We start from the raw sequence: 20,173 nt of genomic DNA, 5'->3' as shown, positions 1-20,173 counted from the left end.
CAGGTCATATTGCATATTATTAAACAGATCTAGTGCGTCTTGATGGTCTTTGGTTACCTACGTTAGTCCAGGGTGCTGGTGTATGCTATGATGCCTTCCGTCAATCCCTTGAAGGTTCTCTGGATCTTGAGGTCCTGGTTCCTGATGTTCGTCCATATGCTGCCAAATGCATTGGATTACACTGGGCACCTGTAATGCCTCACCGTTGCCAGGTGGCAGATGTCTGGCCAGTGTTTGTAAATTTTTTCTTGTTGGCGTATGTGGCCAGACATATAGTAATACTATTGCCATCCTGGATCCAAGTCTACCCATGTTTGACTTGGCTAAAGTAATCGGCCACCATGTCCAGCAGAGTCCCTGCTGTGTTAGGATCATGGGACGCTGTATTACCAGGCTCTGGCCCATCAGGGTCCTGCCTACTCTTTTTTTATAGAGTTAGAGATCTCTAGGGTCCCACACGGGGTACCCATGTGGGGCTTAACTGCTGCCCACTTGTCTTTTGTTCTGCGGACCCCTCTTGCAAGTCAACCCAGAACTGACCCACAGTGCTCCCCTCTGATGGGGTAGAAGCATTGTGCAGCCCTCAAAGAGGTACTGCTGTGGTTTTATCACGTTGGAGCAAGGCTCCATACACCGCTTCTTCCCGCTCCAGCCCTCTCGGGCGCTGGTTGCCGGCGGTTTTATGCAAAGTCGGACCCTTCTGAGTCCACTACCTTGTTTGATTTGTGTCTAGCCTACCGCTCGGTCACATGGATCTGGCCGGTGCGGGGCCGACATCGGGCACAGCTGATCCCACTACGGTTGATCCAAGTGCCGCTGGCTGCTGCTGGCTGCCCGCTGTTCCATGGTCCTCCTTCTCCAGTTTTGTCCTTCCTTCCGTGAAGTGGATATGGCCGGTGTGGAGGATAACTGGCACAGCTGCTTCCATCTATTCCTTTAACCTGGCTTCAACGCTCTCAGCACTCCTGGCTGCTCCTTTATCTTAGACCCCTGGGACCCACCCCCGTACTGACGGTACTGGTCCCTTATGGTCGTTGCAGCCGGTCAACCCCACTCTAATGCCCTCAATTCTGGGCACTCCTACTTATATGGTCCTTAGATAAGGGACATATAAGACATTAAAACTGATGATAACAGCTACTATAGTTTTTATATAATATATATAGTCCCTAGATAAGGGGTGTATCAGATATTAAACTGATAAGAACAGATACTACACTTGATCTTAGCCAAAAAAAACGAGAAGCGATTATTGTAACTAAAACCCCGCTGGGACCGACCCTGGTACTCACATACTGGTCCCTTGTAGTAGATTGCAGCCAGTCAACTGCAAAGTCCTTTGCTGCCGAGAAATGAACTTTCTCACCATGCTGGAGCGAAGTTGGGCACAGGTGTTTTTCCCTCTCCGGGAACCGATGTGCCCATGCTGCTCCTGCTGTTGCCAGCTCCTCACGAAGTGCCAGCTGCCACTGCTGCTGCCTGTGCTCCTGCAGCTGTTAGTGCTCCTGCAGCTGCCGGCTGCCACTGCTGCTGCCGCTGCCGCTGCTACTGCTGCTCCTCCGCGGTTCTCCCGCCGGCCTTCTGCACCTTACATGGACCTGGTCCATGTCTGCACCTAGAAAGGTAAGTTGAAGGAAAAACGCAGGGTCTCTTACCTGCTGTTCCCGACTTTCCTTCTCCCGCCGGTGACCGTCGTTCCCTGTGTCGGGTTCAAGCCGCTTGGACCGACCCCGGTGTTCACGGGCCTGGTCCTTCGCGGCAGTTCCGCAGCCGGTAACCCCGGCTGTTCCTATGGATCCCCTGGCCCTTACCTTGTGAAGAAGGTTTTCAGCCCGAACGTCCCTGAGCGTTTCGAGCCCCGGTACCGCTGGTCCGTGCTGTCTGTCCCGCAGCCTCTGTGCTGGCTGCTACCGACTGCTCCCAAGCCAGTCTCGTTTGAGACTGGCATAGGGACCTTTTCTACTTTGCTTCCCGCCCGGCCGAGAGGTGAATTTTGCCGGTGCGGGAGCAAAGTCGGGCTCAGGTTGTTCCCCCCCCAGGGAAACTCGCGCTGTTGCTGCTGCTGCCGGCTGCTCGCACTCCACGGGTCTCCCCGCCGGCTTTCCGCAGCCACCTAAAAGTAAGTAGAAAAAAGGAACGCAGAGTCGCTTACCTGCTGTTCCCAACTTTCAAATCTCCCGCTTGGGGAACGCCGTTCCCCGCTGTGTGACTCGTTGCAATGCGTGTAGCGATATGGCACGCATGCGTGGAAGCGGGGTTCTTCACGAAGTCACTCACGTGACTCCGAAGTAAAATCATAGTTATAGAGTCACCCATCGGTCCAACTTGCCCAAAACGACCGACATGTCTCATCTACACTAGTCCCACTTGCTTCTTCAATGTCCCTACCTCAACCACCTCCTCTGGCAGCTCGTTCCATATACCCACCACCCTTTGCGTGAAAACTTTATCCCTCAGATTCCTATAAAGGCTTTCCCCATCATTCCCCAGCTTTCACCTATGTCCTCTGGTGCTTGATTCCCCCACTCTGGACAAGAGACTCTGTGCGCCCACCCCATCGATCCTCTCATGATTTTGTACACCTCTATAAGATCACCTCTCACCCTCCTGTGTTCAGGGGAATAGAGTCCCAGCCTCCTCAACTTAGCCCCAGCCTGCTCAACCATGAATGTTTATCAAGGATGGGATCAAATCTCATGCTCCTTGTACCATCAGCATGAAGAGGTTTGTGTTAATCCTGCTATTCAGAATCAACACATCCACTGAGACATAATGTAGTTTCTAGCCAGCTATCTTCTCCCAGATTATCCATTGGTTACCTGATGGATTAATAGTTAGTGTCAACCAGGCGACCAATTAGTCACAAAAACAAACTGCTGGGAGAACTCAGCAGGTAAGGCAGCATCTATGGAGGCAAGAGGGAATGGTGATGTTTTAAGTTTAGATCCTGCATTGGGAACTAATTAATAACATGCAGTTAAAGCCTCTCTCAGGATATCTCAATAGTTAAAGCAGCTGAACCCTGACCTCCGGCGCTGTCTGTGTGGAGTTGGCATGTTCTCCTTGTGACCACGTGGGTGTCTCCAGATGCTCTAGTTTCCTCCAACAACCCAAAGACATGTTGGCTCCTAGGTTAATTCGCCTCTGTCAGTTGTCCCAAGTGTGTAGGTGTGCGATGGAATCTGTTGAGGAGATGTGAGAAGAATAGGTAATGGGGGATATTTGTGGTTGAATGGGAATAGTCAATGAGCTACCAAATCCTTGATAAGCTGAATGGCATTTGGAAATGTGGAATAAATATTTTCAGGATGGCATAGAGGCACAGCTGGTAGAACACCCTACTCACAACACCAGAGACCAGGGTTATATCCTGTCCTTGGGAGTTATCTAACTGGAGTTTGCACATTCACCCAGTGACATTCCCCCCCCCTCCATAACCTCTCCACCCCCAATACGGATCTCCTCCCAGTGCTCCAGTTTCCTCCCATGTTTGTAGGTTAACTGATCTCTGTAAATTTCCCCCAGTATGTAGTGTCTGGATGAGAAAATGGGATGACATAGAACTAGTATGAAAGGACACAAAGTGCTGGAGTAACTCAGCGGGTCAGGCAGCATCTCTGGGGATCATGGATAAATGGCATTTCAGTCTGGATCGGAAACATCACCTCTCCACGTTCTCCAGAGATGTTGTCTGACCTGCTGAGTTACTCCAGCACTTTGTGTCGTTTTATGTAAATCAGCATCCGCAGTTCCTTGTTTTGTTCTCCCGACGCCGGAGCTCCATCATCCGGCGAGAGGGCCTGAAACATCGGGCCGCCATGGCGGCGACTGCGGAGGCCTCAAATAGGCCCCGACTATGGGGTGAACAAGAGGAAAAGGACTGAACTTTGTTGCCTTTCCTCACAGTGGGAACCATTGTTGGGAGGATGTTTTTATGTTTTATGTTAAATTCTTCTTTAATGTGGTGTCTTACTTTTCTTGGTGTGCTGCAAATGGCAACTTAAATTTCACTCCACCAGAAATGGTGTATGTGACAATAAATGTCCTTTGGCCTTGTCCTTTGTTTCTGCATAGAAGTAGTGTGAATGTGTGATTGATGGTCAACATTGTCTCTGTGGGTCGAAGGGCCTGTATCCATACTGTATCTCTCAACTAAACTAAACATTATCTAACGGGGAAGATATGAAGTAATGTTGTGAGTCAGTGGTGGGGAGGGAGCAGAATGCTGACTTATTTTGCAACACTTGTAGAAAGCCCTGCAGACACTGGATGGTATCACTCCCCATCGGCCTCTGTTTGATGTTGTCAGTAATGCAAATTGTTAAAAGCTGTTCCACATCCCGAAACTGACCTCACCTACTGCAACTAACGCAGCAACTGCCAGGTCACTAATTCAACTGAGTGAACGCGGAAATAGGAGGTTGTTGGAAAATCAACATCTGTTTAGTTCCAGGCAGACAAGCCTTAATGTTATTAATCTTCCACTGACGAGGTACAGCCAAGTGGTGGGAGGGGAGGGAGGGCTTGCTTTGGGGTTCAAAGGCACTTGATCAATCTTTCCAACACACGAGGATGAAACAAACATGAACAGAATCTGAAAAGGCTGGAAGAGTTGATTCTGGGCATTCTGTGTGAGTGATGACTCCAAAGCCAAAGGCTTCCTGTGTGCCACCATCAGACTATTGATCATGAAAGAGATGAGGTTTCAGGTTACTGCAGCTTCGCTATTGATCAGTCAGATCCGTGCGGATGGAATTCCGATGTGTAATTAATTCCATGCATTCCATCACCTGAATCCCCTGCCACCTGGTGCTCCCCCTGTCTGAATCCCAAAGACCGGCCTGGTCAGGAATGAACCTCCTGTGTTGCAACCCCCATCAATGCTAAAGCTTGTGTTTGTGACCTTCCTTCAAACACCGTGTGCTCTACGCTGGATCAATCACTGAGTTGTGGGTAAGGCTCCCCTGAGATACCGAAGGTTATTAACTTAATGGCTTCCTGCCACGAGTCTGCTGCTGAACTGAAACAGAAAACGCTGGAAACATTCAGCACAGAGAAGCAGAAATCAGCTCTTCCTCCCGAGCTTGTGATCTGTTTCGAACATTAATGCTTCGAAAACCCCAAGGAAAACTCAGTTGGAAGAACTGGGAATGGGAATGGGACACTAAACCCTGTTGTGTCTCCTTCACCATTCGGTTAGATCTTGGTCAGTCTACATCTTAACTCCTAACTCACTTCACATATACATGGTCGGCTGCAGGAGGTGCCCCCTGGGGCACAGAGGAAAGAGATTACCTGGATCGGGAGCACTCCAGGACTTCCAACAGGTGGACTGGATTCTGCACTGTCTGTGTTGTCTAGGTGTTTTTCCCTTTTTTTTTTAAACAGCACCAAATTGTGGCAACTGTGCATGTGTGGCTGCGAAAAAGAATGTCACCGTGAAGGATTGGTGTGCTTGAAGAACCATGTGGCTGGGACCGCCCTGTGAAACAAAAGATGGCTTGCACAATTTTGCCTTGGAGTTCAATTGCAAAACTTTATTTTATTTGAGCATTTAGCAGTTCAAAGTCAGTTCTTATGGGAGTGCAACACAATTATAACTTTTCCATTTTGTGTCATTCTGAAAATTCATCCTGGCACTTTCGAACATGAGGTCAATCCTGTGTCTCCGATTTGATTTCCTTTCCTGGGGCTGACGAGATGTCTCGGTTCTCTACGCTCCACCCCTTTTGATGAATTGAGAGGAAACCGGAACCATGTTCAGGGAGTCATCCAACATGATAAAATTCCAGCTCAATGCTGGTCATCAAACACCCACCTGCACCTTCGAGGCAGCACAGACACAGACCCAGACACTGTGCACGCTGTGTGGCTCTAGGTTAGTCGGGTTGGCTGTGAGCCATTGCCACTCCTGGGTCGATTTCCCTGCCACACTATCTCTGTTGCTGCCATTGCTTTAGGGCCAGGCTGACAGAGACAGAACCAATTAAGCGGCGATCAGTCATTAATATCAGGCATGGAGGGGAATGGTGTGGGAGACCTTGCAGTCTCCTGCTGGAGTGGAGAAAATCATGTTCCCCATAAGGTCATAAGTCATAGGAACAGAAACAGACCATTCGGCCCATTAAGTCTATGCCATTCTATTATGGCTGATCTATCTTTCCCTCTCAACCCTATTCTCCTGCCTTCTCCCCATAACCCTGGATACCCTTATTAATCACGTAGAATTAACGTAGCGGGAACGTCGGAACTCGTAACGCTAACGGCAGGTACTCGGGGAAACTTGTTAACTCGTGAAAATCTTTCAACATGATGAAAGATTTCCACGAGTCAAATTTACTCTTGAAGTAAAAAATTTTAACTTTTAAACTCGTTGTAAGAAGGTAGTGGCCCGTGAGTTTACCGTAGTGACTCGTGAGTCTACTCTTTACCATGGGCACTCTTTAACTCAGCAGGACAGGCTGCATCTCTGGAGAGAAGGAATGGGCGACGGGATGACGTTTCCAAAATTCAACTGCGTCTTTGTGTTACTCCAGCACTGTGTGTTCACTTTTTTGTCAACCAGCATCTGCCCTTTCTTGTGTATGACATTATTTGTATCCGTGGCAGTTGATTGTCGCTCCCTTCAGTTTCCCAGGGGGTAGGACGGGACTGGAGTTGGGAGGGAAAGGTGGGGGAGTGGGGGGGAGGGGGGTGGGGGGAGGGGGAGTGGTTGGGGTGACTTAGTACAGGAGACAAGTGTAGGAGAGCTGTACTGACTGTGTGGGCAGACATTATGGTAGTGATTGCCCATGGGGTTCACTGTCGAGGACTTCATAATGCAGAGAGCATTATAAACAGTTGCCGCAAAAAAAGATCTTGTGTGGATCTGGTATATCTGGGTATTGAAGGCGCTTCTGGTCTGCAGTGTGCAATAGTCACCAAAATACACTGCATCTTTAGAAAGGAAAAATACAAAACATGTCAATCCCACTGGATAGTGGGATTGACTTAGTCATGGTGCACGGAAACAGGTCCTTCGGCCCAGCTTGGCCGTGCCGTCCGAGTTAGCGTCCTATTTGCCTGCATGTGGCCCATAGCCCTCTAAACCCTGCCCATCCATTTATCTGTCGTTAATAACCTCAAGAAAATATTAAGTCTACATGAGCATGCTTCAGTTTCCTGGGTCCAACTCAGAGAGAAGTCTCCCCCCTTTCCATGCTCCACTGTTTATAATGCTCTCTGCATTATGAAGTCCTCGACAGTGAACCCCATGGGCAATCACTCCCAAAGTGTCTGCCCACAGTCAGTAAACCTCTCCTACACTTGTTTCCCGTACCCCCCCTCCCTTCCCTCCCCCCCCCATTTGACTCGTGGAAATCTTTCATCATGTTGAACGATTTTCACGAGTGAACAGGTTTCCCGAGTACCTGCCGTTAGTGTTACGAGTTCCGACGTTCCCGCTACGTTAATTCTATGTGATTACCACGAGTTTGATTTGTTTTAAACTCGGGATCACTCGTGGGTGGACTCGCACCGTGAGGCAGGGGTTTTACTGAACCGTAGCGCAGACAGACCTGGAGAAACTACATATTCAGCTGCTTTAAACCACAAAATGCAAAGGGCAGTGCAGTGACACAGTAGGTAGGGCTACAGCCTCAAAGCTCCAGACACCCAGCATTGAACCTTCTCTTTGGTGCTCGTCTCCCTGATCCTGTGGGTACCCCCCATGTGCTCCATGTTACAAAGGTATGTGTGCTGTTAGGGTAAATGACCACTGTACATTGATCCCAGTGCAGGTAAGGGGCTGGAGACTCTGGAGGAATTGTTGGGCGTGAGAGAGAGAATGGAGTCTGGGGAAATAAGTGGGCAAACGGATTGATGAGATTTACCTGAAAACCAGCATAGACTCGATGGGCTGAACAGTCTCCCTCTGTGTCGTACGGAAAGAAGGAAATAAGAGGAGGAATGACCTCAGTAACTGTTCAAACTCCCTCAGGAACATTTTGCATTTTACCACTCATTCGCTGCTCCTTCAATAATGATAATGATAAGAAATACATTTCTAAGAAATATTATCCCAGCACTTGGGCTGAACATTTAATCGTTAAGCTGTAATTTGATCACTTTGCTGTTCCTACTGCAAATCTGTGTTATTGACTATTTCCCAAAGCTGCCACAAGCAGTTAGCTTCAGAGGTGCTTGGTCCTGTTTCACGGTACATGATTCAGGTGGGGCTGGGGGGCCAATGGTGTTGGGGGTAGAAGCAACATCATTCTTCATCACAGTGAGCTGTGGCACACTCACAGCAAGAGTTGGGGCACCTGGCAGAGAGTCACAACCAGAAGGCAAGCAAGAGTACAAAGTAGGGCCTAACTGCCAGCCGCCGTACCCCGAATATGTTTGAAAAGCCAACTGGAAAATCTGCTGTACAGTACAATGGTTTAATGCACTGAGATGCAGGTTAAGCCACCAGTGATTATGTTCTGTGTCAGACTCGATGACGGCCCTCTGTTCCAGTGACACAATGGACATGATCCCATAACTCAGTCACCATGTAATGCACAACCGTTACCGATGCCACAACATCTCCATGGTGGTCTGAGCTCTGAGTAGGAGCAGCACTGCTGACAATGTGCAGTTATGGTCATTCTACACTCAGCGATGAGCTTATACCCAGTCTCCAGTAGCAATGGCATTGCCGCATGTAAAAGATCTATCCACTCCCATGAGGGGTGAATAAAAATCAAATCCCCAAGTCCTGTGTGCTTTCTTCAACACCTCTATACTTTGCTCAGATGATTTAAGTTATTTGTAACAATTCCTTTCCTCCCTCCTCCTCACTGACATCTCCCTTTTGTTTTACACTTGTAGTTTCCCACATCCTGATGCCTGGCTTTTCTCTGCATTAAATAACTTCCTAATCTCTGAACCTTCATAAATCTCTCTGCAACTGATCGCTTTTTTGCTCCTTTGTCTGACCCCATCTAATCGGCTTTCATCAGCAAATCCTGAAATTATTTTGACCGTCCTTTCCCACGCTTGTTAATCTGAATCATAAACTACAGTGGCCTTTCATTACTGATCATCTCATTACAAGTAACGATCACCTTGTTGGAATTATGTAATCTGACCAGTCATCTTCTTCCCCCCTCCACATCACCCTGACTGCCACCTCTGGTTTGTAACATAAGCCTTACTGCAGGACAAATGCCTTCCCTCATCAAATTGATACACACAATTTCCCTGTCAAATCCTGGTAGAAATGTCAACCTTCATCTTCCCCTTTACGGCCCTGCCATTACCCTTGTATCATGTCATAGTTTACCATTTTATATTTTCCCAATCATATTCATCCACGTTCAATCTGATCTTTCTATTCACTCCTTTTTTTTAAAATCAAGCCACCACATATTTTTCATTCTAATCAGCTGATCCACTCTGTTCCCTCCCCAGTCTGTCATGATGTTGCTGATTCAATTGACTCTCTCTTGCGATTTTAATAGTAAGATTAAACGAGTACTTACCAGTACGAAGTTTGATCTGTATTTTATGAGGAGTTACGATGAGGGATTACGTGAAGAACCCACCCAGCGCGCAGGCGCGGCATACTTCCAAGCAGCGGTGTGGAATCACAGATAGACACTAGTTGAAGTAAAGATAGTGAAGACCAACGAGACATTAGTCCGAATTTGATCTATATAATGAGGGTGGGAGCGGAGGGCACGTAATCCCTCATCGTAACTCCTCATAAAATACAGATCAAACTTCGTACTGGTAAGTACTCGTTTAATCTTACTATTTTACTTCGGAGTCACGTGAGTGACTACGTGAAGACTTCAAAGGTCTGTGATTTCAAACCGTGTAACAGTTATATCACTCACTGCCGAAAGGTCATCGAGGGAGGAAGTGGTAGCTAGAGACCAACAAGTTTGTTTAGTTATAAAAGAAATATTTATTAACTATAACAAAAACAAAATAGCTCCCATGGGCTTTAAATCATAACTTTGCGGTTTGTAAAACAGTATCCGCAAAGACGTCCTGTTCCATCAGCGGTTTGTTGTAAAATCGTTGGAATGTCGATTCCCTTGACCATCCCGCTGCCCTGAGGATGTGGTCGAGGGGAACCTGCATCCTATCCGCCGCTGAGGTGGACGCTGCCCTGGTTGAATGGGATTTAAAAACATTAGTGTTAATCCCTGCCATGCTGAGGACCTGTTTCAACCATCTGGATAATGTTTGGCTGGTTACCCGTCCAAAAGGCTTCCTGTGGCTAACCCATAAGGCTTTCTCTCTCCCTCTTAGCGTTTGGGTAGTGTCTAGATAATGTTGAAGGTGGGTCACCACACACAGCCTAGGTTCTGGAGGGTAAGCCCGGAAGATCATCGGGAGTTTGATGTACCTGGTCTACTTTGTTTTACCAACCCCGGCATAGTGAAAGTAATGGTATCTGGGGTGGTCACCATGTAGTTTAGATTAAGCTGATGGAGCGACTGGACCCTTTGAGCTGAGACAAGCGCCATGAGCATGAGGGTTTTGTAAGTGGCCTGTTCCAGGCTCAGGGATCCCACCGGAGGCCAACCTCGAAGGTGTGTGAGAACCACACTCACATCCCACATGTGAGTGTATCTAGGTGTAGGGGGTTTGGTATTAAATATCCCCTTAAGGAGTCTGATGACTAGAGGGTGGGATCCCACACTATGCTGTTCTATCGGCATTAGATATGCGGACAGTGCGCTCCGAGCCGTGTTGATGGCACTGTAGCTCATCTTGAGATCATGGTGCAGGTGGGCCAGGAACTCCAGCACATCCGAGATCGAAGTCGTCGTGTAGGATGTCCCTGCGTCCAGACAGTACTGTTCCCATTTCCTGATGAAGGTCAGGTACTGTTTCTTGGTGGAAACTCGCAGGGATGCCGACATGGTGGTGATTGTTCTGTCTGATAACCCCAATCCCCGGTAAGGCCTGTTCAAAATCTGGAAACCAGGAGTTTCAATTTTTGGTGGCATGGATGGCTAATGCCAGTTACCGGGTGAGTCAATAATTGGGGGTGGTGTTGAAGGACCATTGGTGTCTCTACCACCATGTCGTGGAACATTGGGAACCATGGTTGGGTAGGCCAGTCGGGCACGACCAGAATGCCAGAGGCTGAGTCTGCCTGAATTTTCTGGAGTACCCGACTGATGAGGCAGAAGGGAGGGAAAGCATAGAAAAAGAAATTTCCCCAGTCCAGCGTGAAGGCATCTACCGCTGCTGCCTCTGGGTCTGGTTCCCAAGCCACATACATGGGTAGTTGGTGATTTAACCTAGACGCAAACAAATCTATATCTGGCGTACCATATTGCTTGATAATTTTAGCAAATGATTTTGGGTCCAACATCCATTCGATGTTGTCGTTGAATTTTCGTGACCTGGTGTCCGCCACTAAATTTAGCTTGCCTGGTAAATAGGCAGCTGATAGCCAAATATGTCTCTCGACACACCATTGCCAGATTATAGCAGTTAATTTGTCGCATGATACTGATTTAATGCCACCCATGTGCTGGATATAAGATACTGCCGTAGTGTTGTCGATCATAATTCTAACATGCACGTGTCGCATACCAGATGCATATGCTTTTAGCCCATAAAAGGCGGCGAGCATTTCCAAAAAGTTAATGCCCAGTGAGTGTAGTAGCGATGCCTCTGAATTAGTCCATCTGCCACCTGTGCTGTCTTTGGAGTTAGTAGCTCCCCAGCCTAAAGCACTGGCATCCGTTGCAATGGTTATGTTAGGATTGGTTACGGTGATAGGACTGTGACTGTGCCAAATATTGTCAACCCACCACTGAAGTTCTAATTTGGCTTCAGCGGGTAAATCCATTTTGCGATCATAATGCCCCCTATGAAGGCGTAATGCATGAGTCCTTGCTCTTTGGAGATTTTGATAATGCAAGGGCCCATGTTGGGCAGCCGGAAATGCTGCTACTATAGAGCCAATAACTCTGGCTACATGCCGTATTCTAGGTTGCGGTGTGGCAATTAAATGGCTACAAGCTTCAATGAGTGAAACTGTTTTGTTTCTGGGCAGAGTGACAGTCATGTGAATCGTGTCAATAGTGAAGCCTAAGTAATCCATGTTAGTAGTAGGCTCCAATATTGATTTATCTGGGTGGAGGATAAAACCCAAAGTTTCAAGGAGTTGTTTAGTGGCTAACACTCCTGCGACAGCTTGATCCCGTGTTCTTCCTAATATGAGAACATCGTCCAGATAGGCCACTACTAAATGTTTTAATTCTCTCAATTTCTTCATGGCCACTTTAAGAATTTTCGTAAATAGTCTGGGAGCTGTCGTTAAACCATTGGGCAAAGCTCGGTACTGCCATAGCTGGCCCCTCCAGATAAATTTCAGATATTTAAAGTAATCTTTATGAATGGGTACCAAATAGTAAGCATCTTTGATATCTATGCTTGCCATGTAGTATCCCTTGGAGATCAGTTGTCTGGCAGTGACAAATGTCTCCATTTTGAAATGTTGATACTCAACAGACTGATTAAGTGATGTCAGGTCAATAATAATGCGACATCCACCATCTTTTTTATTTTTGAGAAAAATATTTGATACAAATTCTTGCGGCTCGTGTGTGGTCATTTCTATGATGCCTTTAGCCACGAGCCGATCAAGTTCAGCTTGTCCTTCTACCTTCTCAACTGCCGAGGGAAGGAACACCCTTTGGGGCATGTGCTGAACTGGCGGTTCTACGCCTGGTTTGAATTCAATCTTGTATCCACTAATACTGTTGAGTATAAACTGATTGTTAGTAAGGGAGCACCAAACATGCTTGAAGAACCTCAAACGTCCCCCTGTTAATACTACACCCTTTGTCTGTGTATGTTGACAGGAACCAGACCCACCTACCTCCATGTTCACTTGTGGGGTCGTTTCCGGTGGGTCTGGCCCAAGGTTGTCCGTGTTGGTGCTGCGGTGGGGCGGCGCATCTTCCCACGGCTCCGCCCTGGGCCCCGCTCTAAAAAAGAGCACTGGGGGTAGTGGGAGGCGGTCACCAGGCTTTCACCAGCTCGGTATCTGCTGGTGGCTGCCGAGGCGTGCGGCCAACTGGGTGTCTTCGCCCTGCTCGGTCCTGGCCCTGCCCTCATGAGGCCTACTGGTTTTGCCGCCTCTTCCAACTCCTTGAGCCTTTTGGCCAGATCCGCACCAAATAGCAGCGCCTGTCGTTCGGGCGCTGGAGCTTTACAGAGGCCCGCATATGTTGGGTTGAGGGCAGGCCTGATGTTGTCCCGCCGTAGGTTGTTTAGCTCGTACGTGGTGCCGCACATCAGTGCGAGGGCATCTTGCTGGGGTATGGTCAGGTCTTCCTCCCCAACTGACCGAGCAAAGGCGGTGACGGCTGCTGAGTGTAGCTTCAGGACTCGCTGCATTTTGACCTCCTGAGCCCTTATGTGCTGCCCCAGCTGGTTCCAGATCTGCCCATTTACCGTCTTGACCCTCAGCGCCTCGCAATTTTCGGGCGCGAAGTAGTTGTCAAGGGCCTGCTGGACAGCCTTGTCCTGCAGCGGGTTGTTGGACAGCCTGTTTATAGTTGCCGCCATTCTGGGTGGCAACACCATCCCAGTTGTTGGTGGTGCCGCATATCGGCCCACTACACCCAGTAGCTCTTCTTCCGGCACGCCCGGCATGCTGACGATATCCTCCGCCTGCCCTTGGGATAGGCCAGCCCAGTCCTGGCCTCCCTTACTGCCCTCGAATATAGAGGGTACAGAAGGGTGTGGAGAGGAGGAGGCCAAAGCCCGTCCTCCTGGGAGATGCCGCATCTCCTCATTAATCATACGTTCGAGGAGCTGCCTCATGCAGCTGATCCGAACGTCTCCCCTTTTCGGTGGGGGAGAGTGTTCCCGTTCCTCCGAATCATCGGAGGACACCGGCCGGTCGGTTTTCTGTGTCGCCTTCCTCCCTGTGCGGGGCGTTGAGATTTGCAGCACTGGGGGCGGCTCGGTGTCGGGTGAGCGGGAGCGTTGAAAAAGCTCCTCCGCTGCGAGAGGCTGCCGTCCCGCCATGGACCCGTCCTCGGGTGGAGTAGGGCAGGCAGTCCTCCTGGCTGGTCGCTTGCGAGAGGCCATTATTCTCTCTAGCGCGACTCTGAAACAAAAAAGGCACTTACCTGAGGTCTCGTCTTTATGCTGCAGCTGGAGAGCCTGGCTCCAGCTGCTGCCGCTGTTGCACTGCTGACGTAATGCCGCGCCTGCGCGCTGGGTGGGTTCTTCACGTAGTCACTCACGTGACTCCGAAGTAAAATTCAACATTCTGCTGGGCTTTGTACCACACTCGCTCTTCATTTATTTGACTGTCCATTTTTTAGTTGTTAGTTTTGAAATACAGCACGGAAACAAGCCCTTAGGCTCACCAAGTCCATGCTGGCCATCGATCATCCGTTCACACAGGCTCTATGTTATCCCATCCACTCTCAAAACATTAGGGACAATTTATACAAGCTGATTAACCTACAAACCTCCACATGTGGGACGTTGGAGGAAACCGAAGCACCCGGAGAAAACCCACACGGTCACAGGGAGAAGCTGAATCTCCTCACAGACAACACCCGAGGATAAGATCGAACCTGGGTCTCTGGTACTATGAGTTGCTGAGCCACTCTGCTGCTCAAATTGGACCTGATTATTTTTTAAATCTTAGGTCCAATAGCTCTTAAAGTAAGTATTTTATTGTTCTATCTGGGAGGTAGGGAGGGAGGGAGGTTCTACTGCAGTTGTACAGGGTCTTGGTGAGACCACACCTGGAGTATTGCGTACGGTTTTGGTCTCCAAATCTGAGGAAGGACATTATTGCCATAGAGGGAGTGCAGAGACGGTTCACCAGACTGATTCCTGGGATGTCCTGGGATGTCAGGACTGTCTTATGAAGAAAGACTGGATAGACTTGGTTTATACTCTCTAGAATTTAGGAGATTGAGGGGGGATCTTATAGAAACTTACAAAATTCTTAAGGGGTTGGACAGGCTAGATGCAGGATGATTGTTCCCGATGTTAGGGAAGTCCAGGACAAGGGGTCACAGCTTAAGGATAAGGGGGAAATCCTTTAAAACCGAGATGAGAAGAACTTTTTTCACACAGAGAGTGGTGAATCTCTGGAACTCTCTGCCACAGAGGGTAGTTGAGGCCAGTTCATTGGCTATATTTAAGAGGGAGTTAGATGTGGCCCTTGTGGCTAAGGGGATCAGGGGGTATGGAGAGAAGGCAGGTACGGGATACTGAGTTGGATGATCAGCCATGATCATATTGAATGGCGTGCAGGCTCGAAGGGCCGAATGGCCTACTCCTGCACCTAATTTCTTTGTTTCTATATGACGATAAAACACTCTTGATTTTTGACTCTTCTCTGCCAAAATACTGCAATTGTTGTCAGTGTTGACTTTCTCCTTTTTGTATCCTTCCATGAGCTCAAAAATAATTTATCTTTTATTCCCATAATAACTCCCCCACTTTCAAGGATGTCCCGTCATGCCCATTACATAGAAACATAGAAACATAGAAATTAGGTGCAGGAGTAGGCCATTCGGCCCTTCGAGCCTGCACCGCCATTCAATATGATCATGGCTGATCATCCAACTCAGTATCCCGTACCTGCCTTCTCTCCATTACACCCTTCTACTATCTAAACAGAAAGTGTTCCACCAGTGTCCTCACATTCCCACGATGTGAGTTCACCCAAGAGCTCTCCCGAGTTTAAAAAAAAATCAAACTCGTGGTAAGTACGTATAATGTACGTAGCGGGTATGTCGGAGCTCGAGGATGTCTCGTAGCAGCTCATAACGCTAACGGCAGATACTCGGGAAACGTGGAAACTCGTGAAGTTTTTTCAACAGTGTGAAAAATTTCCAAGAGTACAAAAAATACTCCTGATGAGGCACCACGAGTTTGATTTTTTTTTTTTTAACTTGGGAGAGCTCTTGGGTGAACTCGCATCATGGGACTGGTGCTTAACACCACTGCCGACCTTACAGCCTCTCCAGTCGCTCCCTGGCCAAGGGCCATTGGCACCGCCAATGCTCACCTTCCCCTCCAGCCGCCAGCAGGTTGGGGTCATCGACTCAGGTGTGTTCCAGGCCCACATTCCGGCTGGGGTCACCACACTGCCAGCCCCCAACTCCCAAACGGACTCTCCTGGGTCCTACTGCTCCCCTCTTCCAGCTGGGGACCTCAATACTGACACATTATGTCCTGCTGCCTTTCCCCTTATGCTAACCGTGTTAATTCTCCTCCCACTGAGCAGATAAGAGAGGGGAGGTGGGGGAGGTGCTTTGTAGGTTAATTTCTTAAAATTGGAGAATTCAGTGTTCATATTGTTAAGTTGATACGGAATGGAATAGGAGGTGCCGTTCCTCCAATTTTCATGAGGCCTCAATCTGGCAAAGATGGACCAAGCACAGACCTGGAGACCATTTTGCCAAACAGTTACGCTGGGTCCACCAAGGCATCCTGGCTAACTCCCCTTCCCATTCCCATTCCCATTCCCATACTGACCTTTCTGTCCTGGGCCTCCTCCACTGCCAGAGAGAGATCACTCACAAACTGGAGGAACAGCACATCATATTCCACTTGGTATGAACATTGAATTATCCAATTTTGGGGAACTCCGTACAACCCGCTCCTCCCCCTCACCTTTCTTCCCCCCCCCCCCCCCCCTTTTTCTTCCCTCCACAACCACCGTGCCTCCCCTGGACTCGCACCTACCTCTCCGCTCCCCCTTGACACACATTAATTCCTCTGGCTTCAGTTCAAAATTCGCAACCCTTCAATCCTTTTGAATCACACCTTTGCTTTTAATCTCTGCCCTTTGTTCCAACCATCTTCCCATTCACCCCCACCCCACCCCCCTGCCTGTGTCTGCCTATCACCTACCACACTTTGCCCTGCCTCTCCTCTCTCCCAGTTTTCATCCCCACCCCCGCAATCCATCTGAAGAAGGGTCCCAACCTGAAATATTACCTATCCATGTACTCAACAGGTGTTACCTGACCCGTTGCGTTACTCCAGCACTTTGTGTCCTTTTTTTGTACAACAGCATCTGCAGTTCCTTGTTTCTACATGCCTGCCTTTTTCCAAACATACACTGGCACTATCCCCCCACCATGTATTTCCACCACCAAAATATGGTTAAAAATGATAATTATAAAGGTAAACTACACTAAATGACCAAAGTTTCCTGGCTGCACATAATTACTAGCATTTTTTTTCAAATTATCTGGTGTTAAACTATGCCGTCTGTCAGACAGAATATGCTTCAGTTGTGAAAAACTTCTTTCTACCTCAGCTGAGGTCACTGGTGCATACCCGAAACAAGCTACAGGCTCTATATTCATGTCGATATCTTGTGCATTACAACTACCTTTGGGAACTTTAGCTATGTTTTGTATTTCTTCAAGATCTTTGTTAGCTAAAATCACTCTCTCACATTTTCCTTGTATGTCTTTACCTACATCGCCAGGAACTTTACGAATATCGTCAGTTACTTTGTTGAAAACCTGTAAGTTATTCACTAATGTTTCGCCACGTTTCTCAAGGGAAGTGATAGCTTGTGGGAAGTTTGCAAAATTGGAAAGCAATAAATAGATTTTGGAGAAGACTGAACCAGCGGGCAGCGGCATAAATGAATAAACGACCGACAGTGGCGCCCCCGGTTTGGCTCGGTGGTGAAAATGTTCTTGTAATTTATAATAAGTTAACACGTCAATAATAACATTAATATTAACGTGTTAACATAGAAAACATCATTGTAATCACGGTACAACTAGAGAAAATAGCATGACCTTTTAGAAAAACGGCAAAAAAAGGCTGATTTAGGCAATCGATCGGGGGAAAAGGCATTATCTTGGTGAAATCATCATACAAGGCATGAAAAGGCACATGCATTCATGGCAAAATCCTGGCTCTAGTTATTATGTTTGTGAGTCTGATCCTGAAACTACACCAAAATGGTACATGATGGTGCTACCTCACTGATAGTGCTACATTACTTTGGCCCACTTTACTCACCATTGCCCTGTGGTGTGCTGTATCAAGTTTTGTTCAGATTGATGGTATATTTTGCAAGTTATTCTTATTTTAAACTTTCCAATTGCCATTGACAAAAATGCCTTCTATCCGCACTGGCCGTTGGCTGCGTATGAAGTCGCAGTGGGATCTCATTTACATAAACTGTCCATCAGCAGTGTTCAACCCCACAATGACATCACAATGGGATCTCATTTACATTTAAAAAAACTCTGTTTTAAAAAGAGTGGGAGGGAGTGGGGGAGAGGAGGAGGAGAGGGGAAATAAGAGGGAGGATGGAGAGGAAGGGGAGGAAGTGCTGGGGATGAGGGGGAATGGAGGAGGATAGGGGTAGGAAGAGGGATGGCGACGCATACTTGGGGAGGGTTGCCATGACTCGCATCACCACGGGGATCTTTAGCATCACAGCGGGAACCTGTCAGCCGTGCCTGCGCAGTTGGGGGCTATGGGTGAGTGGTGGAATATAGTGTTCGGGGACCAGCCCTCCAGTGTGACAGGGACCCAATGGGTCCCACTTGATCTAATAACCACATAAACATTAAACATAAACTTAAACAGCCACCACAGCGGCGTGTGAGAATCCCCAGGGCACGCAGCATAAGCGGAGACCCACAGCCATCAGTTCAATGTCCGGGCCACACACACGCTCCTTCACCGTGATGTTCCCAGAGTTGTACCGACCGCTGTCACTCTCTCTGCACTCCCTGTCTGCCCGAACAGTCAGAAAGCCGTCCATACTCGCAATAGACTCCGGGATGCCCTCATGGAGCGATGTCCCTGCAAAACACCGAGATCACTGCACTCACGGCACTTCCTCCGAGTCCTCACCAGTGCAGGCAGCACGTCCATCTTGAATTTTCGGCGACCTCACATTCCCCACTGTGATGGCACGGCAAATAACTTATACCTTCTTTCCTCTTTTTCTCCCACAGTCGACGATCGAAGCCCCCCGCATTGGGGTGATCGAAGCCCCCCGCCATCGGGGTGGTCGAAGCTTCTGCTGTTGGAGCTCCTGCAGTTGATCCCTAACAAAGGGATCGCCAGCTCCACGATGTTAAAGTCGCAGTAGAGACGGAGATACAATGAAAAAGTTGCATCTCCATCGAGGAAAGAGATGAAAAAGGTTCCCCCACCCCACCACATAATACAAAAACTAAAGGTACACTAAAAACATACAAGTAAACACAGTAAACACAAACCAAAACAGCAAAAGAAGAAAAAAGATGATGCGACTGCCATGTACGGCGTCAGTGCTCTTCCTATTAAATATTAAATTCAGTTCAGTACATAATTTCCTCCTGTGTGTGTATATGTACCACTGTCTGAGACTTAAATTCGTGCTTGGATAATTTTTATGTGATTTTGAGAAAATCTATCATAACTGCTTCATACTTCACGTCCACATTTCTGCAATTAAATCCTAACCCTTCTTATAACAGATTACCAGACCTTTGTTTGCTCTCCTTCTCCTTCCAGAACTTCAATGGTCAATGTTCAAAGGCGGTTTTATTGTCGCTTGGGGGAAGTGCAAACGCACAGTGAAATTATTTTCTTACATACAGTCCAGTAGAGCATTGCCACACCTAAGCACATCCTTGATTAGAAAATTGTACAGAAATAGTCTACTAATCCCACATGCAAGAGACGTCATGTTTTGGCACAATTTTCAGACTCCACTCCACACTCCAGTCATCATGAGCAGTGCCCATTGTAGGTACTGGAGAGGCACATATGCATATGATAGGTAGAAACTGCTTTGTCTCATTGTCAGCTTTCAGACCCTGGTGCATACAATGTAAAAAACAGCACTATTTTTTTATCTTTTCCTGCCATATCTTAAAAATCTATGACTCGGCTATTGGGCTTATCGTGTCTGTGACAGTTATAACCAGCTACCCAACCTAATCCCACTTATAGTTTAGAGATACAGCGCGGATAAAGGCCCTTCAGCCCACCGGTTCCACACCGACCAGCAATCAACCCGTACACCAGCACTAGCCTACCCACTATGGACAATTTACAATTTTACCAAAGCCAATTAGCCTACAAACCTGTACGTCTTTGGAGTGTTGGAGGAATCTGGAGCACCCGGAGAAAACCCACGCAGTCACATACAAACTCCATGGAG

The 20,173-nt window shown here is 47.9% G+C and overlaps 1 pseudogene; it reads right to left on the bottom strand.

Annotated features, from left to right (window-relative positions):
- Positions 1–1,141: 1,141 nt before the first annotated feature.
- LOC129706033 (U2 spliceosomal RNA) lies at positions 1,142–1,250 on the bottom strand (annotated as a pseudogene).
- Between the last annotated feature and the right edge of the window lie 18,923 nt (positions 1,251–20,173).

Source organism: Leucoraja erinacea, chromosome 18 (genome assembly GCF_028641065.1).
Source record: "Leucoraja erinacea ecotype New England chromosome 18, Leri_hhj_1, whole genome shotgun sequence".
Taxonomy (NCBI): domain Eukaryota; kingdom Metazoa; phylum Chordata; class Chondrichthyes; order Rajiformes; family Rajidae; genus Leucoraja; species Leucoraja erinaceus.
Note: the sequence above shows the minus strand (reverse complement) of the source record. Positions and strands in the feature narration are given on the sequence as shown.